Raw genomic sequence first — 26760 nt, 5'->3', positions numbered from 1 at the left:
AAAATTATGCCACAATGTAGAGCCCTGTTAATATTACTATATGTTGCCAAATGGTGAAGTAGGATATATGGTAATGTCTCCCAACTTTTTAATTCCTGAATTTAGTTAGTTATGCCTTCTTTTATTTTTAATGATGAGTTCTGTCTGGGAATAAGTATCAATTTTATTTCAAAGAAACTACTTTTGGCTTGTTGATTTGTTGAATATTTATTATTTCATTAATTACTATTCTTAGTTTTTTCCTTCTAGTTTCTTTTCGTTTGAATTTGTTGTTTTTTCTTCCTTCCTCAGATAGTTGCTCAAATCACTTTTTCAGCTTTCCGTCTTTTCTAACATGTGAATCTAAAGCCAAAATTTTCTCTGTAAGCTTGTTTTAGCTATACACCTACAAGTTTTAATATATAGTATTTTCATCAGTATTTAAAAATATTTTCTATTTTTCTTTTTTTTCCCTTGAGGCATGAGATATTTAATGTTCTATCTTTAAATTTACAAATATATAGGGATTTTCTAATTATCTTTATGTTATTCTTTTGTAATCTAATTCCATGATGATCTGAGAAAATATGATTTCAATCCTTTGAAATTTGATAATTTCTTTATGGATGAACTATAGTCAAATATTTAAAATGTTCTGTATGTACTCAATAATAAAGGGCATTAAGTAGTTTTAATATTCATTTTGAAGTTTTACATACAAGATAAGTAAATCAAGCTTGTTAATTGGGTTAAAATTTTCCTTCTATTAATTTCTGTCTGCTTGTTGTAAAAGTCATTGAGAATGGTAAGTTAAAATCTGTGATCATTAATTTTCATATTTCTCCTTTTTTAAGATTTTATTTATTTATTCATGAGAGACACAGAGAGAGAGGCAAAGACACAGGTAGAGAGAGAAGCAGGCTCCATGCACAGAGCCCAATGTGGCACTTGATCCTGTGACTCTGGGATCACACCCTGAGCCAAAGGCAGACGCTCAACTGCTGAGCCACCCAGGTGCCCCATATTTCTTCTTTTTGAATTGTAAATTTTTGTTTTCTATATTTTGAGGCTAATTATTAGGTACATATATATTCAGAATTATTTTTGCTTACAGGTAAATTAAGTATTTTGTCAAGAAACATCACTGTTTATCTCTAATTTTTTTTTAATTTTTATTTATTTGTGATAGTCACAGAGAGAGAGAGAGAGAATGAGGCAGAGACACAGGCAGAGGGAGAAGCAGGCTCCATGCACCGGGAGCCCGACGTGGGATTCGATCCCGGGTCTCCAGGATCGCGCCCTGGGCCAAAGGCAGGCGCCAAACCGCTGCGCCACCCAGGGATCCCTATCTCTAATTTTTTTAATGACAACTTTGAGCATAGCTTTCTCATACTTGTTTTGGTTAGTGTTTAAATGATTTGGTACATTGTATTATTGACCATAGTTCTTCACCCCTTCATTTTCTGTGTCCTTTGCCATGTGACTACTGTTCCTTCTTCTAGAGATAGAATACCTTTCTGAGCTTTGACTTTGGATTAAGTCACATTACTTATTTTAGCCTTGAGATGTTAGTAGCTATAGTGCATACAGAATCTTGAAATGTGTTTGTTCAACTGAACTTGCCCACGCATCTGACATTACTGTAAGAATGTGCCCTAACTACATAGGTGGGAAATAGAGTAGACTTAGACCTAAATTCCGGTTTGGAGTCTAGACCAGCTCATTCTAAGATATATAAAAAAGAATAAATTATTTTGTTTTAAGCTACTGAATTAGAGACATTACTATAGCAAAAGTGAACAGCTATAGAAGAAGTAAGCTGTAAGCAGGGTGCTCCAATAGCAAAAAACTAAAATACATAATAGTTTAGAACCAGGAAGCAGGTATTGAGGAGACTCTAATAGGAAGCTGGAAAAATGGCAGGGAAAAAGAAATCAGAAAAATTATGATTCATATAATGGCAAACAGTTGGCAAAAATGTTGCATGGGATAATCTAGCAGAAAATAATTTAATAAACTTACAGAACTGGGGGAGGAGATTTTGAGGAAAAATGTTAAATGCACAAACTATTTCATTTGGTAAGATTCTACAAGAAAGAGATGACTTGAGAAAAGGCATGATCCATTTGCAGGCAAAATTAAAGAGATTATAAATTGCCCAGACATTTCAGATTGGAAAATAAAACATTCTCATCTAATAAAAGCCCTAGCCATTAAGAAACAGCTTGAGAAAAAAAAAAAAAAAAAAAAAGAAACAGCTTGAGGGAAAAGACTAAACCTAGGGCATTGGGTAAAGACCAGATCAAGGATAATGGCTATTGAACATTTTCTTAAGAGCTCTGGAAGAATTAAGATGGTACCTTGCCTATCAACAACAAAGGTAAACAAGTTAATTTCTAGAAATACAAAAGGCATAGTCCCACAAAAGTGTGACATCCCCCAAGTATCTGTAATTTAAGTGTAGAGAGAAGGGCAAGTCTCAAATAGAATCAGGGGTTTGGTTTTGGCATACAGAGTTGATTAGAATCAAATATGAAATCCCCGTTTTTTAAGAGAGATGAATCAGTAGAAGCACTGCCCACTTGGAACAAAAGAAATTGTGATATTTTGAGGCAAAAAAGACTTCTGGATACCATTACACACCTTTTAGAATGGAAAAAATCCAAATCAGTGGCAACATCAAATGCTGGTTAGGAGGTAGAGTAACAAGAATTCTCAGTCATTACTGGTGGGAATACAAAACGGGACAGCTACTTTGGAAGACGGGTTAGCAGGTTCCTACAAAACTAAACATACTCTTACCATATGACCCAGTAATCAAACACACTGGTATTTACTGAAAGGACTTACAAACCCATGTCCACACAAAAATCTGTAACATGGATATTTATAGCAGCTGTATTAATAACTGCTAAAACCTGGAAACAACCAAGATGCCCTTCAGTAAGTGAGTACTTTGGTACCTCAACATAATGGATTATTATTCAGCACTAAAAAGAAATGAGCTATCAAGTCAAGAAAAGACATTTAAGGAAGAGCCTTAAATGCATATCACCAAGTAAAAAAAGGCAATCTGCAAAGGCTTCATACATGACGCATGATTCTAACTATATGATATACTAGAAAAGGCAAAATTATGGAGACAGCAATAATATCAGAGGTAGCCAGGGGTTGGGAGAAGGAAGGGATGAATATGTGGAGCATAGAGGACTGTTAGGGCAGTGAAAATACTCCATATGATACTATAATGGTGGATAAATATTATACACTTGTCCAAACTCCCAAAATGTACATCAAGAGTGAAATCTAATGTAAATTATAGACTTTAGGTGATAATGTGTCAGGGCAGGTTCATCAACTATAACAAATGTACCATTTTGGTGGGGGGAGGGATTTTGACAATGGAGGAGATTAGGAGATATGCAGACAATGGGTATAGGAGAACTCTGTACCTTCCTCTCAATCTTTTTGTGAAGCCAAAAAAAAAAGAAAAAAGGACTTCTGGGGCAGAGGATTCTAGGAAGATGGTAGAGTAGGAAACATTAACTCATCAGAAATCTGTCTCCTCACCTAGACAACTATTGCACCAATGGAATCTGTCTGATGTAACTATTTTGGAACTCTGGAGTCTATCTGAAGGCTTGTAGCTAGGTTTCCAGGGAAGTCTTGGACAGTAAACAGTGATAATCTCTGGGAGCTCTTAATACAGCATCAGCTCCTCACCCCCCACTCCCTAGCCTCATGGCAAGCAACTGTGTACACGATCCTGAAGCAGTTGGTATGCAGCCTGTGAGAATCAAGTGTGAAACCAGACCTTTTCCTTTAAATATTTGGGGATCTGGGCTCTGACTGCTGATTGCTTCTCCTGACAGTGGAAGGAGAGATACAGAGCCAGGCAGCTGTTACTTTAAGTTCATCTACCTCCATCCAAAGTGACTTCCAGGAGATTTAAAGGCTTCACACACGTTTTATCCTCCTGCCTCATTAATGTTTATGTTTTTCTTCTTTTGGAAGCCAGATATTTAAGAAGTAGGATATTGGAAAGCAACTGCATATATAGGGGATTTAGAAAGTCATGGCAAAGGCCCAAAGAAAGGAGAAAGCATAGAATAGATCTAGAAAGACCTTAAGTTTACATCTCAGGCAGATCCTCAGCACAGAATCAGGCTACGAGAACAATAAAAAACAATGACAACAACAAAAACAGCATATGGTGGCAAAGAGGGAAAATATGCTTTTGAGCTGCTACATTATATGATTCAGTTTTTGTCTAGTTTTTACATAAAAAATCAAAAGGCATACAAAGAATCAGAATAGTATTTCCCAAAGAAAAACATTAACAGAATACATCACATTAACAGAATGAAGGAAAAAAATTACATGACTATCTCAACTGATGTAGAAAGAGCATTTGACACAATTCAATACCTTTTCATGATAAAAACACTCAATAAACTAGGAATGGAAGGAAAACACCTCAACATAATAAAAGCCACATATGAAAAACACACAGCTAACATTATCCTCAAAGGTCAAAGGCTTGTTTGGAATGAGACAAGGATGTCTATTTTTGCAACTTCCATTCAGCATAGTACTCTAAATTCTAGGCAGAGCAATTAAGCAAGGCATCCAACTTGGAAAGAAGTAAATTTATCTCTTTGCAGATGATAAGATCTTATATGTAGAAAGCCCTAAAAAATTGGACAAAAACTTTTTAGAATAAGCAAACTGAGCAAAATAGCATGATACAAAATCAACACTCGAACAACTGCATTTGTATACATTAACAACAAGCAACCTGAAAAGGAAATTAAGATAATTCCATTGACAATCCCATCCAAAAGAATAAGATACTTAGAAATTTCAACCAAAAAGGTAAAAGATTTGTACAGTGAAAACTACAAAACATTGGTGAAGGAAATTAAAAATTACTTAAGTAGAAGAATAGGCTATTGTGGATACTATTTAATACTGTTATGATGTCAGTGCTAACCACGGTGATCTACAAATCTGATTAAATCCCCACTGAAATTCCCATGATGCTTTCTGCAGAAATAGAAAAATCCATCCTAAAATCTGTATGAAATCTCATGGGACCCCTAATAGCCAAAAACAATCCTGAAAAAGAATGAAGTTAGAGGACTCACACTTATGATTTCAAAACTTACCAAAGCTATAGTAATCAAAACAGTATGGTGCAGGCATAAAAACAGATAAACAAATGGAATAAAGAGCCCAGATATAAACCCTTGTATACATGGTTGCTATGGACTGAATTGTGTCCCCCCCCCCCCCCCCCCCCCCCCCCCGCACTCCACAATTCATATTTTAAAACCCTAATTACCCATGTGACTGTGCTGGAGATACTTTAAAGAGTGATTAAGGTTAAATGAAGTGACAAAAATGGATCCCTGATCTGTAGACCTAGGGCCCTTACAAGAAAGGAAGAGACACTAAAGGTCTCTCTCTCTCTCTGCCATGTGATAACACAGCAAAAAGCAGCCCTTTGCAAGTCAAAAAGAGAGCTCCTACCAGAATCCAACTATGTTAACACCCGGATACTGGACTTCTACCCTCTAGAACTGTGCTAAATTGATTTCTGTTGTTTAAGCCACATTTAAAACTTAACCCAAAATGGATCAAAGAAACATAAGAACTAAAATTATAAAACTCTTAGAGGAAACATAGGACAAAAATGTTACAAAACTGGGTTTGGTAAAGATTTCTTGGAATGATGCTTAAGGCACAGGCAATAAAAAGCAAAACTGGACTTAATGAAAATTAAAAACATGCATCAAAGGACACTATCAATAGAATAAAACTATAACCCACAGGAGAAAATATCTGAAAATCACATATCCAATAGGAATTAAAATCAGAATATACAGTGTCCTCATATATTATTCTTATTGTGAAATCTGCGTCTAAAACCCCCATCATCTAAATCACCTGTATAAGTCTCTTTGTATTGGGTGTTGTTTCTCTTGTTTTTTTTATCATGCAGTTTTATCTTTTGTGCCTATTTTCTATTTTGACTGAACACCAGTAAGTGTTCCTCTATAGAAATTTCTGGGAGTGGATAACTCCAGTAGTAATTCTGTATTACCTAAACCAGATCAAGATTTGAAATTATTTAAAATTGGTTTTCAGGGGCATCTCAGTGACTCAGTCAGTTAAGCATCTGCTTTGGGCTCAGGTCATGATCCCAGGATCCTGGGATGTCAGGCTCCCTGCTCAGCAGAGAGTCTGCTCCTCCCTCTCCCTTTGCTGCTCCCCCTGCTTGTGCCCTCTGTGTCAAATAAATAAATAAAATCTCTTTAAAAATAAATAAAATTGGTTTTCAGTCTCTGGCTAGGCTGGTCTATTTCAGGTTCATCCTTCCTCTGAGATTTTATCAGGTATTATCCCCCTCTTTGGGGGCCTTGAACTCTAGTTTTTCCCACAGACTTCATGATTGTGAGTATCGCAGGCTTTTAGCCATCTTTATTGGAAATGGCAGATACTCAGATCTACAAGAAATGGCAGAAACCTCTAAGGGAAAAACACCTCTAAATGCCAGACTCATCTCTCTTGAATGTCCTCCTAGTTGGTCTCATAGGTTCTCACTATACTGTTAGTTACAAGGCCTCAAACAGATTTTTGTTTCTATTTCAAAAAAACCACTTTCCTAATTGCTCTCAGTAGGAGAGATGGTTCAAATTGCTTAGTTTAACATTATTACTAGAAGCTAAACTCCATACTCACTTACTTTTTAAAAGGATATTTATTTGTCAAAGTAAACTTCCATAAACTGGCCTGCAGATCATTTATATAAGAATTATCTAGGGTGCCTGGGTGGCTCAGTTAAGTGTCTACCATCTGCCTTCAGCTCAGGTCCTAGAATTCAGCCTGAGTGGGGCTCCCTGCTCAGCTGGGCATCTGCTTCTCCTTCTCTCTCTGCCCTCCACCTCATGCTTTCTCTCTTACTCAAATAAAATCTTTTTAAAAAAATGTTTAAATGCAATTCCTAAATTCTCTCTCCAATCTAGCTGAGTCAGAACTGCATTTTTAACCAGCATCCTGGTTCACCGAGTACCCATCTGTATATAAAAATAAGTAACTGGGGCAGCCCAGGTGGCTCAGCAGTTTAGCTCCACCTTTGGCCCAGGGCCTGATTCTGGAGACCTGGGATCGAGTCCCATGTCAGGCTCCCTGCATGGAGCCTGCTTCTCCCTCTGCCTATGTCTCTGCCTCTCTCTCTGTGTCTCTCATGAACAAATAAATAAAATCTTTTTTAAAAAATTAAGTAACTGGAGGGGCTCAGTGAAAAAAAAAAAGTGTTAGACTTTTGATTTTGGCTCAGGTCCTGATTTCAGGGTCGTCAGATCAAGCCCTGCACTGGGCTCTGCACTCAGCAGAGTATCTGCTTCTCTCCTTCCTCTGCGCCTCTTCTTGCTCATGCTTTCTCTAAAATAAATTAAAAATAAATAAATAAGTGGAGAGATACTCTTTTTTATTTAATGATAATTGACCACTCAGTCATAAAGTTACTACTTTACAGAAAAGTTAATGGGAATACTTGTCTTCTAAACAAAAAATCCTAGTATACTTGCATTTTAAAATGTAATTAGGTAGGGGTACCTGGGTGGCTCAGTCAGTTAGGCGGCTGCCTTCTACTCAGGTCATGATCTCATAGGTTCTGAGACTGAGCCCCCAGTCAGACTCCTTGCTCAGCAGGGAATCTGCTTCTCCCTCTGCCTTTCCCCTGCTCCCCAGCTCATGCTTACTCTCAAATAAATGATAAAATTTCAAAACATACATTAACTTCATGATCCTGTATTTAAATATAATGTTGGGCAGCCCGGGTGGCTCAGGGGTTTAGCGCCGCCTTCAGCCCTGGACCTGATCCTGGAGTCCCTTGCAGGGAGCCTGCTTCTCCCTCTGCCTGTGTCTCTGCCGCTGTCTCTCTGTGTCTCTCATGAATAAATAAATAAAAATCTTAAATATATATATATACACATATATAACTGTTATTTTCCTTTTTTTAGTTTAGCTATTTTTAAGTAATCTCTATACCCAATATGGGGCTCACACAACTTTGAGATCAAAAGTCACATACTCTTTTAAGCCAACCAGGCACCCCATGTACACTGTTACTTTAAAACATTATTAGGGGATCCCTGGGTGGCTCAGCAGTTTAGCGCCTGCCTTTGGCCCAGGCCACGATCCTGGAGACCTGGGATCTAGTCCCATGTTGGGCTCCCGGCATGGAGCCTGCTTCTCCCTCTGCCTGTGTGTCTGCCTCTCTCTCTCTATGTCTATGATGAATAAATAAAATCTTTTAAAAAATAATAAATAGGGATCCCTGGGTGGCGCAGCGGTTTGGCGCCTGCCTTTGGCCCAGGGCACGATCCTGGAGACCTGGGATTGAATCCCACGTCGGGCTCCCGGTGCATGGAGCCTGCTTCTCCCTCTGCCTGTGTCTCTGCCTCTCTCTCTCTCTCTGTGACTATCATAAATAAATAAAAATTAAAAAAATAAAAATAATAAAAATAATAAAAAACAAACAAATAAATAAATAAATAAATAAATAATAAATAAATAAATAAATAAATAAATAAATAAATAAATAAATAAAACATTATTAGGAGATCTATATAAGATATGAAATGTAAAGAACCAAATAAAAAAAAAAACTCATCTTATTAATAAGATCAAGATGTGTTAGGGACGACTGGGTGGCTCAGTGGTTGAATGCCTGTCTTCGGCTCAGGGCCTGATCCCAGAGTCCTGGGATCAAGTCCTGCATCGGATTCCTTGTATGGAGCCTGTTTCTCTCTCTGCCTGTGTCTCTGCCTCTCTCCGTGTCTCTCATGAATAAATAAATAAAATCTTAAAAAAAAAAAGAAAAGAAATGGGAAATAATTTTATTTTCTCACATACATAACCCCTAGTGGCATGTTAGATAGCTTATATTCATCCATGAAATTTCAAATGTTTATAGCCCCTTCTCATTTTACAAAACTCAAATCTAGTTTTTTTTAGTCAAGTCACACATATTAACTTCTATTAAACTTGACTTTAAAAAAAAATGAACTTGACTTTAATGTCTAAAAATATAGTCTTATTAATTTCCTTTTATTAATATCTTCAAAATGCAACACAATCTTCTTGGGTAGTCCTACCAAAAGGAACAGAAATATATAATTGTATTCCTTTCAACTATATACTAGCTTTTATATGATTATTGCTTTACCAAGTAGGAACATTTTAATCAATTTTTTATTTCCCTATTATTTGTTTCTACCTATTCCTTAGTCAACTTCACAAATATTCTGCACAGTCTTTGATCTTTTAACCTAGTCTAACCACAGTGTCTCCCAGCATGTTATTCACCCTCTTAGATTCTTCATCTCTGATAAAAAGGTGACCTTCAGGGGATCCCTGGGTGGCTCAGCAGTTTGGCGCCTGCCTTTGACCCAGGGCGCGATTCTGGAGTCCCGGGATCGAGTCCCACGTCGGTCTCCTGGCATGGAGCCTGCTTCTCCCTCCTCCTGTGTCTCTGCCTCTCTCTCTCTCTCTATGTCTATCATAAGTAAATAAGTAAAATTTTTTTTTTAAAAAAAGGTGACCTTCAATTGTGCTATCCAATCATCATTGGATTTTGAGTCATGACTTAGTCTGCCTCTTAAAATCAATGTGTTTTTTTTTTTCTTTTTCCTGTCCTGTAACAGACTTTTAGTAAAACTTTGGTAAAACTTTCAATAAAATATTTTACAAAACCCAAATCCAGACTGTATGTTACTAGGGAAAAACAAAGCCAAAAAAAAACCCAAATAAACAAGGTTAAAAGAGAACCTACCCACTCAGGGATTTGGGGACCATATTGATGGTCAAATCAAATTATTTAAGCCAAGTATATTTTGTCTGGCATAAACTTTAAGAATTGGCTTTTTATTTGATTCTGAATTCTAAATATAATTATATCATGCTCTACTATTCTCTACCTCCAAAATATTACTCAAGTCCATAAATTAGCCATTTCTGAGAATTTATAGCACTGAGTTTAATAATGACAATGTATGTTTAAAAATATATGTCTGTGTTGCTTAATTTAACACACATTTTAAATTATGTACATAATTTTCTTCTACATTCTGGTACTCCCATTCTTATTCCAGTCCAATTTATCTTTCTCGATATTAAAGTCTGGGAATCTGTCCATTAGTTCCTCTCATGCAAAGATTTTATTACTCAACCATATCTGAAGGACTGCTTTCATCAAGATTTCTAGTAATAGGCTCTCCCTGTCCTTATGAAAATAACCTTCAATGTGGAGAGCTACAGTGTGAAGAACATTAATGAGTTCATGACTGGTACTCTTTCCTAGTTATGGTGTGAGTTAGGTGTGAAGACATACTGCCAGGGTGAAGATGGGGGTTCAAAAATGAAATCATTATTACTAAGTGAAAAATAATTGATATTTAATTTGGCAGAACTTCATGCCTGAGGGGCAGTTAATTTTAATGTATTTGGTTCCAACTTTAATGGAAATATTAAGAGAAAAATCTTATGGGAATAAGGTTAAAATCAATAAGTGTTAGGAAAACCTTAGAACACATTAGAAACAAACCCATTGCTATAATCATAAAATCTCAGATGTTTCTCCTGTTTTCTCTTTTAGGCTCAAAAAGAGGCTAAAATTTGAATTAAGGGGTTAGAAGATTTTTTTCTCGTCTTTGTAAAATTGAGTAGATAAAAGGACATGGAGAGAAACAGGACTGTTTGACAATCCTTCTCCTATGATACCACCCCAAACATAAAAAGATCTAAATGGTAGCTCACCAAATAATGTCTGCATAAAAAGAATAAAAACAAGTCTGCATAAACACTTTAGGAATTTTAATTATACTTTTTGTTTGCTGCATATTTTTTCCTTTGTTCAGGGACTTGCAATGGGAAAGGAAGCTGTGCCCCAAGAAAATTCCCAGAATGCACCATGATTTGTGCTGCATTTGAAGCCTCTGCTTATTAAGGACACCTATGAGTTTCTTCTTTGTTTTTTAAGAGGACAGAACCCAGTAATAACTCAAATGCTCAGACCTCTCCCCAGACATCATTTTTCTAACAGTCCAAGAGGAGCTGATTCAAGGTCAGAGGTCATAGGCTGTGCTCCCATTTGCCAGCTGGCAGTAAGCTCCAAGGACAGAGGGTGCAAGAAGCGTGACGATTCCTGAAGATACTCATTCACAAAGCACTGAGAATATCCCCACGGATACCTCAGAAATACTCATTTTATGTCAGTTTGGTGGGTTGGAGAAAAGGGGGTCAATTTTCTGGGATAGCTTTGCAGAGCTTCACATCTCTGATCTCATCTCACTGAAGCTGACTTTATTTTACAATAACACAATAAAGTCTAAGAGAGGATAAAAAGTTTCTATTATAAACATTATCTGCCCTGTGACTCAGAACAGAGCTATACTGACTAAAAGGCAAATATCTGGAAACCTCAGTTGAGAGAAACAGTGGCTAGTATGAACATTCTATCTAGAATGACAAGAAAATTTCCAGACAGAGGGAAATCAGGATATTGAAATGTTGATCTACAGTAATTTGGGGTGAGTTCTTTCCTCAAACTTATTCTTGAGTTTTTGTGCACTGGTCCCATACCACATTCAGAATTTGACTGTTTTTTTCTTTTCCTAAATGGCTAAACTGAGATGCTGTGTGTAAGAAATGGAAAGTGACAAGATATGACCGAAGCATTGGAAATCAATCCAAACTAAATGTGCTTCTTAACTATAAGTGAACAGTTGAAAACAATCCTCTTTTATAGCCATGGAGATAAATACTCTGTTTTTATTAGGAAAAAATTGCTTTGGACTGAATAAAGTCATTTGATTAACAAGTCAAAGCAGATGGTTTATTGATGTTTCAGAAAGGAGTTTACAAGGTCTAGTGAAAAAAGAGACCTAGCTCTGAATTAACAAATTACCCTGGTATATAGGACATTGACAGTTCACTGTTAATAGATTTATGGGCTACTGCTGGGTGTTTCATCCCTGTTTGGTTTATTATGATAAAATATTGGGGCATGGGTAACCTATAGCCTTATTGCAATATACCATATTGACCTTTGAACTTTAGGACCTGACAGCAAAACTATGTATTAGATTTTTAATTTGTCTTAATCTAACAGGATCAACATCAGTGTTGTGTGGTTTATTTTGAAGAGGCCATTCAGTGTAACTAACACATGGCATACTGGCTTGGGATTTACTAGAACTCAATAAATTAGCTCTCAGAGGTTATAAGAGTCACATGTTAAGATCCAGAAGTCACTGGTGAAATGGCATGTGGTTTGAGTAAAGAAAGTATCTGTAAGGAATCTCACTCTTCAACTTGGAAATATTTTTTTGTCTCTCTGGAAATTTCAGAATCTTTGTATTTGACAGTGCATCTTCTGACTTCAATAAATTTTTTATTTCTGGAAGTTCTTCTTTTTTTTTTTCAATCTGCCTGGATATCTGTCTGTTCTCTTTTCCATTTCTTTTGTATCTTTAAATGTTTAGAACAGTTATTTTATAGTCTTTATTTGAGAATGCTATTATTGAGAATTCTTGGGCATCAACACTGCTAGTTTGTGTCCTAAATTTGGGTTACTGAGTTCATTTTTTTTTTAATTTTTATTTTATTTTATTTTATGATAGGCACACAGTGAGAGAGAGAGAGAGAGAGAGAGGCAGAGACACAGGCAGAGGGAGAAGCAGGCTCCATGCACTGGGAGCCCGACGTGGGATTCGATCCCGGGTCTCCAGGATCGCACCCTGGGCCAAAGGCAGGCGCTAAACCGCTGCGCCACCCAGGGATCCCTACTGAGTTCATTTTTAAGTGAGGTTATATTTGTGGGAATCCTTGAATGAAGTTATGTATCCCCAAAATTGTTGCTTTCATTTCTTATAGATGCTGTCTGGATCTTTCCAGCCCACGGTGATTATTATTATCATTATTATTATTTTTTTAGCCCAGGTTGGTTTTTATGTCTGTTTCTGAGTTTAGGAATTCCTGAACCACGTAGACAAGGTAAATCTGACCCCAAACAGGAATGGGGCAGGCCTCGGGCTGTGGATACACAAAGGAAACTAGATATTTCATTTCTCTGTCTCTCTATTAACCCCCCTTAATCCAGAGCCCAGGGCTAGAGAGACAAGTTTTCTTGAGTTCTTACTGTCCCATTGGGAAGATTTTTTTTTTTTTTTTTTTTTTTTTAGTTCTGCCCTTTTACTTGGGACGTAGTCTTTGGAGGACTTTGAATTTCAGCTACAATTGTGTGCCTTTCACAGCTCCAAGTCCAACATGGTAGGTTAAAACCACAGACCCTTGGATACTGAGACCAGCAAATTCCTACAGGCAGCTGCAGCTATTAACTCACACTCAATTTCTTTATCATCTTAATTTTAGGCTACTGGGAAATAATTTTCCTTTCTTGTTTTTTTCTCTGTTACCTCAGTTATACATTCAAAAATATTTTTAAAATAGCTTATGCTGAAATATTTGATAGCAATTTTCAGGTTGACAAATTCACCAAACTGTTAGGACTGAGTAGTCAGAACTCATTTTAGAAATGCTCCTTTTCACACAAATGAATTAAGTAGATGCAGGAAGGAATCTAAGGCTTAAAATTTATCCTATCAACATAATACATTTCATGAATGACCTGGTTTATTGCATTAGCCTATATATTTCATCATTGCTTGTTTCTTCTATTCGGTCTGTTTTCTATATTCTGGATGTAGGGTTCAATATTTTGGGACAGCACATGGAATGACACATGAATAGCTCTTTAGAAAACTACCATGTTTGAAATACAGGGACTGCTTTAACTGGCTAGTTTTATTTAAATTATCATTAAACTTTCATGATATAATAAACATTTAGCCTGACATGGTTATTTTCAAAGGGATTTTACATGGATCATTCCAAAAACTGGAAACCATTGTATTGAATAAGCTCACAAATACCTTCCAGAAATCTGCAGGCCTTAAAACATTTCTGCTTTTCCAGAGAAGCAATCACCAACCAATGAATACAACTAATGCTTCACTCTTCTGTGGTTCCTACATTCCCTGCTGCCATCATATCGGATGCAACACGCTTCAGCCTAATGTGTATTGACACTACAGATTAACTAAAATACAATGAAAAAGAACTGGTAAAAGTCTGAAAGTTATAATTTTGATAGGTATCTATACTCCTTCCAGATAAAAGGAAGGTTAAAATGGGGATGAGGAATAAGTCAACAATAAAAAAAGAAAAATATTGATGAAATAATACTGTAGGTTTTCTCCAAAGAAGTCATGGACATCTTCCAGAAATTAGGTTAATCTTATAGCATGTTATTTAATATAAAATATTTAAATTACTTTTCTTACTCTGTGTTTTTGGAATAATACTTATTACAAATAAGAGAGTGGAATCACTTAGTGATTAAGTAATTCAAGGGCTCTATAAAAACTATTTTTGAGGTATAGGCAATAAAATCATTGTTGCTTGGTTCACATGGAGAATGGTGATTGCATCAATGACATTTTTCTCATCTCTTCATTCAATCTTAAAACTTTCCTTTGAGCATTCCATGGATAGAGGAAAGGATCCATTTAACAAAAATATTATTTTAAATTTTAGTTTTGTAAAGATAGGAGCAAGATTATTGAACTGAATGGAAACAGTGGTACATAGATATTTCTATCCTTGCCCATTTAATTATACCAAAGGACTTTTACTTAGTAACTCAACTTGTTATTTGGATTTGGGGTTCTTATTTAATTTTGACACTCAGACTCATTATCTGACGATTTCTGTTTATGGTTCAGAGTCTCTCCTTCAAAAACACACGCACACACGCACACACACACACACACACTCTGCATACTTTATACTGAAGCTAACATTCAATTCCACCATTCTGTAAACTTATTATTTTCTGCTCTGCTCCAAAAAAAAAAAAAAAAAAAAGATTAAGACTAAAAGAAGGGGGGATCCCTGGGTGGCGCAGCGGTTTGGCGCCTGCCTTTGGCCCAGGGCGCGATCCTGGAGACCCGGGATCGAATCCCACGTCGGGCTTCCGGTGCATGGAGCCTGCTTCTCCCTCTGCCTGTGTCTCTGCCTCTCTCTCTCTCTCACTGTGTGCCTATCATAAATAAGTAAAAAATTAAAAAAAAAAAAATTTAAAAAAAAAAAAAAAAAAAGACTAAAAGAAGGGCCATTTAAAGAAGATGTCAAAAAAAAAATAAAGAAGATGTCTAAGATATTTTAACACATTATTCTGAAGCTAGAGGAAGCAATGGAACAGAAGAGTAGTTCTGCCTCTTAAAAGTTATACACTATTAACTCTGATACAAGAAGAAAAAGTTTTAGATTTTGATAAATTATGTAAAAGAATATGAATTAGATGGCATTTTCCATAGGAATTTAAGAGAAAAAGGCAGAGTTATTCTGAATTGATGAAAGGGAAAATATCTGAAATCAGAGAATATGCCTTTATTTGCACCAAATTTTAGTTTTGCAGTGGTGCCAAATGATATCTGCATCCGAGAACAGCATGGTGATGAACAGAACATGAAAGCATCTTTTACTGTGTCTGCCACTTTTCTTTATTGACTACTGGACAGATAGATACAAAAATTCTTATGATTTGTTCTGCTGCCCCTTTTCTGCCTACTTTACTGTAATAGGATCTGCAGAAATAATTTGAAAGGCTGTAAGATAATTTAGTGTTTAAGCCTTCTTTCCTCCACCCCCTTTACACTTTCCATAAGCACTAAGTACCCTTGAAGTGAACTAATCCTGCTGTAAAATATTACTTCTGGTCTTATTCTTATCTATCAACTGCCCTCAGTTTTAATTACATGGCTTCAGATTAACTGTGGTTGAAATTACTATTCTTTTTTTTTCTTCTCTTTGGACTTCACTTTCAATAATTTATTTTTCTAAAAGCTATTTTCTTTCTATCTCTTCACCATGCCCTGCCTCCCTTTTCTCTCTTTGTCTATAAGTGTATTGTGTAAAAAAAACAATTCTAGAAACTCAATTTTCATTCTCTCAAAATTTTATTAAAGAATTTTTACTCTTTAGAAAAATAAACTCCAATTATCAATATACCTTTAAATGTCTGAGTAAATATGCTTTTTGTGTAGATGGAAACTCTTATTCTATACTTGAAAATTAAAGACCTGGAAGTGAACCTATATACTGAGAATAATATATTTTTATTACCTTGGGTGATATAGCCCACCCAAGGTAAACCATAGGCTAAGAGGATACTTGAACATCTAGGAAGCTGGACATATTTCTGGGGTGACTCTGGAGCACAATTTGCTGTGGTTCAAAGACAGACTCTTACTGACAATGTGATAACAAGTCTATACAGTTAGCTTTAAACAATGGAGAGATCAAAACATAAGTATTTTTGCTTTAGGGAAACCACCTCTAATGAGATCTTAGATATATTTCAGTAAAGTAGTAAAGCATTTTGAATTTTATCTTTTAGATCTTAACTGATTTTCATGGCTAGGTTTTTATCCATCCCTTTCTCCCTTTAAGAAATCTTTAAGAGTTGAGATGTGCTTATTGAGGGATATACAAGGGGCCTCCAAGCAAAAGCAATCCAGTTTTAAAGCAAGAGTTCTGATAAAAAGTCATAGGCATAAATTGTTAGCCTAAGCAATGCATTGAATAATTTTATTTAATTAACCAAGACCACCAAGTAGCTCTGGGATGAACCCATAATGCTATTCCAATTTCTGTCACTCCCAAATTAACATAAATTCCCTTTTATAAGGTGTCTATGATGTGTCTTTCATTTTGAGTTTTTAACCTATAAAGATAAATGAAACCATTTTTAAAGGTGGGAAAATACTTGGGAGTTTGTAATCACAAACAACTCAAGTTTATGATGTAAAGGAGGGTTACAGTTAAGCTAGACACCGTGGAATGTTATTTTTTTAAAGATTTTATTTATTTATTCTTAAGAGACACAGAGAGAGAGGCAGAGACATAGGCAGAGAGAGAAGCAGGGTCCATGCAGGGAGCCTGATGTGGGACTTGATCCCAGGACTCTAAGATCATACCCTGGGCTGAAGGCAGGCACTTAACTGCTAAGCCACCCAGGCATCTCTATGAATGTTATATTTTTGGGAAAAAAACAATTAAAATGAAAAATATTATGAATGAAATAAAATAAATGGGGTGCCTAGGTGGCACAGTCCATTAGGTAAGGGTCCATTTCTTGGTTTTGGCTCAGGTTGTGGTCTCAGAGTCATAGGATCATGGGATTGAGCCCTGCATGGGGCTCTATGCTCAGCACAGAGTCTGCTTCAGATTCTCTCTCCCTCCCCTCTGCCCCATCTACTGATGTTCTCGCCCTCTCACTAAAATAAATTTAAAATTTTTAAAAAGAAATGAATAATCGAGAAATGAATAAAAGAACTATATAGCAAATATTTTTAAAATGGAAGAATGATATGATATAGTATGCTAATCATCAAGGAAGTCAAAGGAGACAAAAAAAGCAAAATGAAATAATGTCCGATTGAGGAATTAATGGAAATCAGAAAGAATTAAAAACAGACTCAGATGGAAGTGGGACAGGACCAAGAGCACAACAAATGAGACTCAGATGGAAGTGGGACAGGACCAAAGCACAACAAATGAGAATTTGCAGGAATGTTAAATAGCTCTTTTGCTTAACTTCTGTGAGAAAGGCCAATAATAAGAAAAATAAGAACTTTATACAAGATGCCAGTAAGGGAATCCAATAGTAGAAAAATCTATGAGTCTAAAGGGCTAATATGGAGATTGGAAAAAACAATCTTGTAAATTAAATTGACCGACTGACTGATTGAGAGAGTGTGTGTGTGTGTGCAGGAGCCTGGATGGGGGAGAGGCAGAGAGAGAGTGAGACAGAGAATCCTAAGCAGACTCCAAGCCCAGCATGGAGCCCCACATGGGGCTTGATCTCATGACCCTGAGATCATGATCTGAGCCAAAAGCAAGAGTTGGATGCTTAATGGACTGAGCCAGCCAGGCACCTCTGTAAAGTATATTTAAATCTAAAGATTTAGGGGTATCTGGCTGGCCCCATTGGAAAAGCATAGGACTCTTGATCTCAGGGTTGTGAGTTTGAGCCACGTCAGGGGCAGAGTTTACTTAGTAAAAAAAATAAGTAAATCTACAGATTTGTATGAACTAGTCTTAAAAATGAATAACTATGGAGCATCTGTAACTGATCTTGGAGTCGAGTTAATTCCATTATCAAAGGACAAACTAACAAAGAGATGCTACTTCCACATTCTCAAGAAATGAGAATTTGAAACCTTGTGTTAATATAGCCTGGGCACTGGTTCCATGAAACTATAAACCCACTGCCAATTCATATGTAAGGAGCTAAAAGAAAGATGACAGATTACCAGCAACCCTAATTTTTCCTAAGTAACTCATATCAAATAAACCACACCAGCTTTTCATAAAACTTAAGATTTACTTCATAATGATAATTTAGAATGGAGAGACCAAGAATATTTGTTATCTCCCCAGGCAAGAGAAACAAAAGCGAAAATAAACAACTGGGACTATATCAAAACAAAAAGCTTCTGCACAGCAAAAGAAACTATCAACAAAACAAAAGGCAAAGTACTGAACTACTGAATGGGAGAAAACATTTGCAAATCATATATCCAATGGGGAGTTATTATCTAAAATATATAAAGAAAAAATATAAGAACTCATATAACCCAACAACAAAACAATCCGATAAAAAAAGGGGAGAATGGTGGCACAGTGGTTTAGCACCTGCAGCCCAGGGTGTGATCCTGGAGACCCGGGATCAAGTCCCACGTCGGGCTTCCTGCATGGAGCCTGCTTCTCCCTCAGTCTCTCTCTCTCTCTCTGAATAAATAAATGAAAAAAAAAATGGGGAGAAGACCTGAACAGATACTTTTCCAAAGAAGACATACAGATGGCAGAGACATGAAAAAGATGCTCAATGTCATTACTCATCAGAGAAATGCAAATCAAAACCACAATAAGATATCACTTTACACCTGTCATAATGGGTAGAATCAAAAAGATAAGAAATAGCAAGTGTTGATGAGGATGTAGAAAAAGGAACCCTCTTTACTGCTGGTGGTAATGTAAATTGGGCAACCACTGTGGAAAACAGCATAATGTTTCTCAAAAAATTAAAAAATATTAATACCATATGATCCAGTAACTCCACTACTGGGTATTTACCCAAAGAAAACAAAAACACTAACTTGAAAAGATATATGAACCCGTATGTTTATTGCAGCATCATTTGCAATAGTCATGACATGGAAACAATCCAAATATCCATTGACAGATGAATGGGTAAAGAATATATGGTATAGGGGCACCTGGGTGGCTCAGTGGTTGAATGTCAGCCTTTGGCTCAGGTTGCGATCCTGGGATCCTGGGATCGAGCCCCTCACTGGGCTTCCCGCAGGGAGCCTGCTTCTCCCTCTGCCCATGTCTCTGCCTCTCTTTGTGTCTCTCATGAATAAATAAAATCTTTAAAAAAAAAAAAAAAGAATATGTGGTATATATACACAATGGAATATTACTCAGCATAGAAAAGAATGAGATCTTGTCATTTGCGACAATAAGGATGGATTTAGAGGGTATTGTGCTAAATGAAATAAGTTAGGCAGAGAAAGGCAGATACCATATAATTTTGCTTTTATGTGGAATCTAAGAAATAAAACAAATGAACAACAAACCCATAAATACAGAGAACAAACTGGTGGTTGCTAGAGGGCAAAGGGTTGGCAGATAGGCAAGAGAGGTGAGGGGACCAAGAGACACAAACTTCAATTATAAAATAAGTCGTGGGGATGAACAATATAGCATAGAGATATCTTAAGAACTTTTTTAAAAAAGATTTTATCCATTCATTCATGAAAGTCACAGAGGCAGAGACATAGGCAGAAGGAGACACAGGATCCCTGGGGGGGAACCCAATGCAGGACTCGATCCCAGGACCTCGGGATCACGACCCAAGCCAAAAACCGATAGATGCTCAACCACTGAGCCACCTAGGTGCCCCGTATTTTAAGAACTTTTTCAATAGCTGATTAAAAAGAACAAATATTTCTAGTAAAAAAAAAAAGAACTTTTTATGATGACAGGTGGTAACTACACTTATTTTAGTGAGCATTTTTTAATATACAGAAGTTTTGCATTATTATGTTGTACACTTGAGACTGATATAATATTGTATATCAACTGTTTCAATTTTTTAAAAGAATATTTGGATATTATCAGGCATTTTTCAATACCAAATTATCATTTCTAAAAATTTATGACACTGAATAAACTCCAAGAAAATAAATTATGGTATGGTTTCTATATGAGTCTATAAAGGTGACACTGAAGTCTATTTCATTTTGATTACATATTGCCTGATTACCTGCAGTTGCAACGAATTCAGTGCAAAAGACAGTGAATGTAAAGTTCATCATACCACATGTTAGAATTTGATGAATAGGTCGGGAATAAAGAATAGTGATCTATGGTAAAAGCAATGATAATAGAAAAACAGTAATAAATAGAATTAAACCCTACATTACTTTCCCTCTTTATCAGTGTCTAAAATAAACATTAACTCATTTGTTTTAAGTTAATGGAACACAAATCCGACCATTAGGTTTTATGAACAAGAAAAAGATGTGACTCTTGATTATTCTTATCCAAATTTTGTGAAAAGATAGAGTAGCTAAGGGGGAAAAAGGAGTCAAGAAGAAAAAGGAAAACATTTAAGCTGGTATTTAGAGATATTTGGAGTACTCAAGCATGTGTCCAAAATCTATATGGGGACACCAATTTAAAAGATACTGCAAATTCTATTATAAATACCTCTCTAAATGTCAACACCACTGCAAAGGAAAGTAACAGTAACAATGAATTCAAATTATGATGAAAGGATTAGAGGATAAACACCAGATGAAGTTTTCCAAATTATCTAAATGGTTGTACATTTTGTATTCATGGTTTAGCAGACTGCTTCCTTTTTTCCTGCATAGCATGGGAAGGAGATTACAATGATAAAAAATAAGAATTATAGAGCTCTCATTCCATGATTAGGATAGGTGAATGACAAAAATAAAACAAGAAAACATGGAAATCTAATGCTATAATTAGGACAATTCTACACTTATTTTAATATTTTGTTACCTTAAATAAAAGTATGAAATATAAGGGACAATAATCTGAGATTAGGAAAAAATTCTTAGGAATATTCTCATAAGAGATAGCACAATAGAGTAATTTAAAAGATAAAGACAAAACTGGAGGAGCCAGACTCAGAATAAATTACCCATTTGTTAAAGTGAAATTGTAATCCTATCTTCAAAATGATGAATTCCTAAAATAACTATACAAAAGGCAGCAATCAATAATCCTAACTTTCATAAGAATAACAAGAAAATACTCCCCATCATCTTCCAAGTGGTCCTTAATAATACCTTTAAGAATCTACAACCCGTCTATATGGTAAGTTAACGTAAATTTAGGTAACAATGACGGCTCCTGATAAACACAAGTAATTCATTACCTTAAAAAGCAGTAGAGCCTGGTAACTCAGAAAATTTACATATATTATGAATGACAGATGCATAGGAAGTTAAACTTTTTAAGACTTGAAGTATGGCAGACAAACACTCTCTCCCATAAAACCTGCTTGGCTTGGCATTACTTTTGGAAGCTGAATACCATGCTGGTAGAGCTGCAGGTATAACAATGTACGGTAAATCTTATGCTTCTTGTACTTTATGATTATGTCATAAAGAATATTTCTTACAACCATAGTAACCTGACTATATTTAGAGTGCAAAAATAACATATTCTACCAAAATCAACATTAAAAATCAACACTGGAATCCAAAAATTCCAGGTCTAGCAGCAAATTTCCTGAGATAAGTCATACTAGCTCTTTTTTCCCTAAACCTTACTAAGTTATATTTGTACATGTGTGTGTGTACATATTCTTTTCACCACTATGTTGAAGACTCAAGTTTTACAACTTTGTTGAACATCTTCAGAATTACTATAGTAGCAAAATAAGAATATTTCTCCTTTTCGTGCAATTATAAAGAATCCAGAACTCTTATTATATGTTGGCAGTAGTAAGCATGTTAGAAATAAACGTATGCTACCTTTAACCAAAACCTATATATAGATTGTAGTTTACAAATACAAAATATTTAGCAATACAGAATTTATTTAAAGGTGTCAGAGTTCTGTGAGGTTACTTCAATTCATGTCTATATAAATATCAATTGATCACAGGTGATGACAGCCGGGGCAAAGCAAGAAGAATGATGAAAACAGACCATGATAACTAGCTACACAATGAATGAAACCAAGAAATCTAAAGATTTCTTAGAGGGTGGATTTTGATTGGTTTATTATGGGAGAGTTAGAAGTCAACAGTCTTAGGATGAAATCTGAATAATCAGGAAGTCTACTTGTAACTTACATTCAGAGATGTTTCTAGGTGGTAGAGCCAATATGAGAAATCTAGCACTCACCATGATAAAATCATTAAAGAGAAGTCCAGAAAAATCTGCAACTTTGCAAAATGAAATAAAATCTTGCTGGTGCAAACAAACAAAAACCCAAATAAGTTAATTTCATTACCGTTTAATCAACTTTGCATTTGACTATAACAAATACTTTGTTCTATTGCTCACGTTATTTTTCTGTTTTGTGATTATAAAAATCATTTGATAAAAATACAGGAAGTTGGTAAGGGTCAGAATTCAAGTCTATTGTTTTCATGAAGAATATCTGGGGGGCAGCCCCAGTGGCTCAGCGGTTTAGCGCTGCCTTCAGTCTAGGGTGTGATCCTGGAGACCTAGGATCAAGTCCCAAGTCAGGCTCCCTGCATGGAGCTTGCTTCTCCCTCTGCCTGTGTCTCTGCCTCTCTCTCTCTCTGTGTCTCTCATGAATATTTGGGAAATTATTAGAAGCCCTTCTCAGCCACAAATATTCAAAATGATTCCCAATACGCTGGCTATACCACTGCAAAAGATTTAAAAATAAAAAGATATCCTAGGCACCAAAGAACTCATGGCCAAGGATCTAGTCTCAGCTTCTAAGAGAGATGAAGATGTTAAGACCTAAATAAAAATCAAGAAATGGTAACAAATAGCATCCAGATGACAAGAATATTTCGAGGCATATGTGGCTTTCTAAAGATACTAAGTTGTAGATGAGCAAAAATTAGATGTTTAATATCAATAGTAAACTAGATTCTTGTATGCTTTAAGTCAGTGGACACGATCAGTTTTACTATCTATTGTTGAAGTGACTGTAGAAATGACAGCTATACCTCTGACACATGAGTCATGAAAAAATAATGACCAGGTTACCTCGAAGAATATAAAGAAGGCAACTTTTTGGAGTTTGCCACAAAAGTGTCTAAGAAAATACTGAACAATATGAATTATTTCAGGTACAGAATTATCAAGTCCCTTTTTACTTCCTGTCACAACGTTTTTCAAAGAATTAATGATAAATGTGCTTATATCTAGTCTTTTAACCTCCCTACACTTCTGGTGTTTAGGGTTCTGTATTTTATGAGAGTTAAGGCTGGGTTGTCCAATAACAAATAATTTAATAACCAAGTATAACACCTAGGCATCTAGAGCCTGAACTGAGGGAACAGTTCTTGTTCTTTATACATTCTTGTTTTACATATATATGTATATATTTTATATGTAGAGCTATATCTCTACAGTAAGAAGCTTTGCTGAAAAAGGAGAATAGATGATATTGTTTAGTTTTATAAAGATCTTGAGACAACCATATCATGTGTGTACTCTGTAGGCATCCAAGCAGCCATATAATTAACACAAATATCCTCAATGCATGGAGAACCTTAGAATTCATTTGATCCAGCCTCCCATCCAATGTAGGATTCTCCTCAGTTTCTTAAAAATACAACATCGAGCACTAAAAAAAAAAAAAAAAAAAAATCAATTTATTGTGTAGTATCCTTTCCCCAACTATGCGGGGTATTCCTTCCTTCTTCTCTGTGCCCACTATGACTATATATAAAATAAGAGGGGGTTGAGACAAGATCTCAAATATTTCTTCTAACTCACTGATTCTCATAAATATTTTGTTTGTTGTAATCTACTGAGCCTAAATATTATGTATGCCCTTAGGATTATACATTTTTTTCATACAGATGTTAAAGAAATACATACTCTTAAACCATAAAAATAAAAATTCATAGACTTTTTTTGTACTGGGAAAGTTTTTTCAAAAGCATCTATTATGTTATACTTAATAAGTATATGTAGTCATCTAGAAGAGAGATTTCTTCATATATTATTCTGAATGACTCCTTGCCAACAGGTGATAATGCCTTGGGGTTTCCTGATATATGCTGTGATCACTGGAATATTGCACTGCTACTAGAATTCTGATCTATGTGTTTTTTTTTTCTTAAAGTTGTTATTCAGTAAGGTCTCAAGTACAACACACTTCTCAGATGTTACTCTAGTTTATGCTCTGTTTTATAGCTGCTGGTAGGAGCATATGCATGCATTTGCAAACAAGGCTTGCATCATTGGGATGTAGATGTGACTTAAGCTTCAGTCAGTTTTAGTAAGTAATCAAGAAAGGCTATATTAATTTAATTTAATCTTAATGAAAATGAGAAATTACAAAGAATTTGTAAATTTAATTGGAGAAACAAGGGAGAAGGTTAAAAAGAGGTAAGGTTCTCTGAGGCTTAGTATAAGTTATGTGTTTGACAAAGGGTCACCTATGTGGGATATGAATTAGAATCAGTAGTTATGAATGGAAAGACTGGTGAAAAAACTCAGTATAATTTGCTGAAGATAAACATACTTGTCAGCCATGTTCTAAGGCTTAATCATTTTTATTACTACTTCTATTTTGTTAATGGTAGTTAGGTACCAACTTGACACAAAACGAATTCTGTCTTCCAGATGTCATTTTACTGGAGGTCTGAAGAACAGACCATGCTATCCTCTCTTTGTGGTATGTAGTATATGCAGCCATAATCTTCAAAATCACTGTATCATAAATTTCTATCTACTTTAATATTCATTTTCACTTTGAGGTCCTTTTGACCATTTGATGACTTTCAGATCGCAATTCCTTTTAATACCTATTCTGCTTTATTGTTTTTCTCCTAATGCAGTAGTAGTTTCTATTTTAGAGGGGTAGAATCTCATCTTGTTGTCTCCACTCCACATGTCTAAGTTCTCTGCATACCTTTATATTGCTTTGCTGCCCTTACTGCTATTTGCAATTTAATATAATCTGTGAATTTCATTAATATGTTTTTTCCTCTCTTTTCTACATCATTAATGCAGCACCTAGGTAAGACAGGACGTAACACTGATCCTTGCAGCACCTAGACATATTCGCCAATTTGATACATTTCCTTTTATGGTTTATCAATATTTTTTATGGTTCTCCAGCCAGGTTTGAATACATCTGACTCTGTTTATATCCAGGACAACTTGAATTAATTGTGCACAGATGTCATGAGACACTGCATCACGGCTTCACTAATTTGAGAAATACTACATCCCCTATATTTTTTCACTTACTAATATATCTACAAAACTCACATTTTCAGATTAGCTTAATATTTATGATTCTAACAATCTATATTTAGTTCTCTTTTAATACTCGTGCCATTATTTCATAGAGATAGATGATCTTCATTCTTTGAACACTCCTTTATTAAACTTTTAATTTTGTAACAATTTGAGATTTACAGAGAAGTTACAAAGATAGTAGAGTCAGTTCCCTCTTACCTTTTCCCCAGCTTTCCCTAATATTATCTTTAAAAATCACGGTAGAGTGACGCCTGGGTGGCTCAGCGGTTGAGCGTCTACCTTCAGCTCAGGGCATGATCCTGGGGTCTGGGATGGAGTACCGTATCAGGCTTCCTGTGTGTCTGCCTCTCTCTCTCTCCGTCTCTCTCATAAATAAATAAATTAATCTTAAAAAAAAAAAAAAACAACCATGGTACATTTGTCAAAACTAAGAAGTTAACATTGATATAACACTATTAACTACAGATTTCATTCACATTCCACCCATGTCTGTCCAGTGATCTTTTTCCGTGCAAGGATCTAGGATACCACATTGCATTTAGTAGTTATGTTTCCTTAGTCTCAAATGATCTGTGACAATTTCTCAGTCTTCCCTTGTTTTTTATTCCATTGACACTTATGAAGCATGCTGGTCAGATATTTAGTAAAATGTCCCTCAATCTGGGTTTGTTGGACATTTTATTGTAATAAGACAGGGGTTATGTTTTCTGGAGAAGACTCCTACAAAGGCAAGATATCCTTCTCACTGTATCATACTAGGAGTATATGGTATTAGCAGTATTTATCACTGGTGATGTTAACTTTGATAACTTGGTTAAGGTGGTGTCTGCTAGATTTCTTCACAGCAAGTTAGAAATTTTCCCTTTCCATACTCTTCTATGCATTCTCAGTGGGGGTTATTATAATATCCTCAAGGAAGTAAAAACTCATTCCTGCAGGCAAAAAAAATTTAACTCTTTTCATGCATAAAATAGTGGATATATAAATAGTACATAAAGAGATATACAGTGTATTTATGGTAAAAAAAATTTCACCTGGGTGAGGGGGGCATTATGAAAAAATGTCTAAAAAGGTTCCTGTGTCTGTGTGGAGTCGGGGATGGTTTTTTAAAGGAGGAGGCTGG

The 26760-nt window shown here is 35.7% G+C and overlaps 2 long non-coding RNA genes across 4 annotated transcripts in view; one reads left to right on the top strand and one right to left on the bottom strand.

The window, feature by feature from the left end:
* The window catches only part of LOC119871961, a 325713-nt gene that overhangs the window by 21297 nt on the left and 277656 nt on the right, over nucleotides 1-26760 (top strand). Inside the window, exons 1-2 of one of the 2 annotated variants that reach the window (XR_005360142.1) lie at nucleotides 1240-1380; nucleotides 10643-11576. This is a non-coding gene — a long non-coding RNA (uncharacterized LOC119871961). Of the gene's footprint in view, nucleotides 1-1239; nucleotides 1381-10642; nucleotides 11577-26760 lie in introns of those variants that run through there. The other variant, XR_005360141.1, reaches the window with a different exon arrangement.
* LOC102153393 overlaps nucleotides 1-26760 on the bottom strand; it is a 137975-nt gene that overhangs the window by 99192 nt on the left and 12023 nt on the right. Inside the window, exon 2 of one of the 2 annotated variants that reach the window (XR_005360147.1) lies at nucleotides 25836-26023. The exons of the other annotated variant lie outside the window; for it this stretch is intronic. This is a non-coding gene — a long non-coding RNA (uncharacterized LOC102153393). The remainder of the gene's footprint in view (nucleotides 1-25835; nucleotides 26024-26760) is intronic. 2 annotated transcript variants of the gene reach the window in all.

Source organism: Canis lupus, chromosome 5 (assembly GCF_011100685.1).
Source record: "Canis lupus familiaris isolate Mischka breed German Shepherd chromosome 5, alternate assembly UU_Cfam_GSD_1.0, whole genome shotgun sequence".
NCBI lineage: Eukaryota > Metazoa > Chordata > Mammalia > Carnivora > Canidae > Canis > Canis lupus.
The sequence above is the reverse complement of the archived record's forward strand: the minus strand, read 5'-3'. Positions and strand labels throughout refer to the sequence as shown.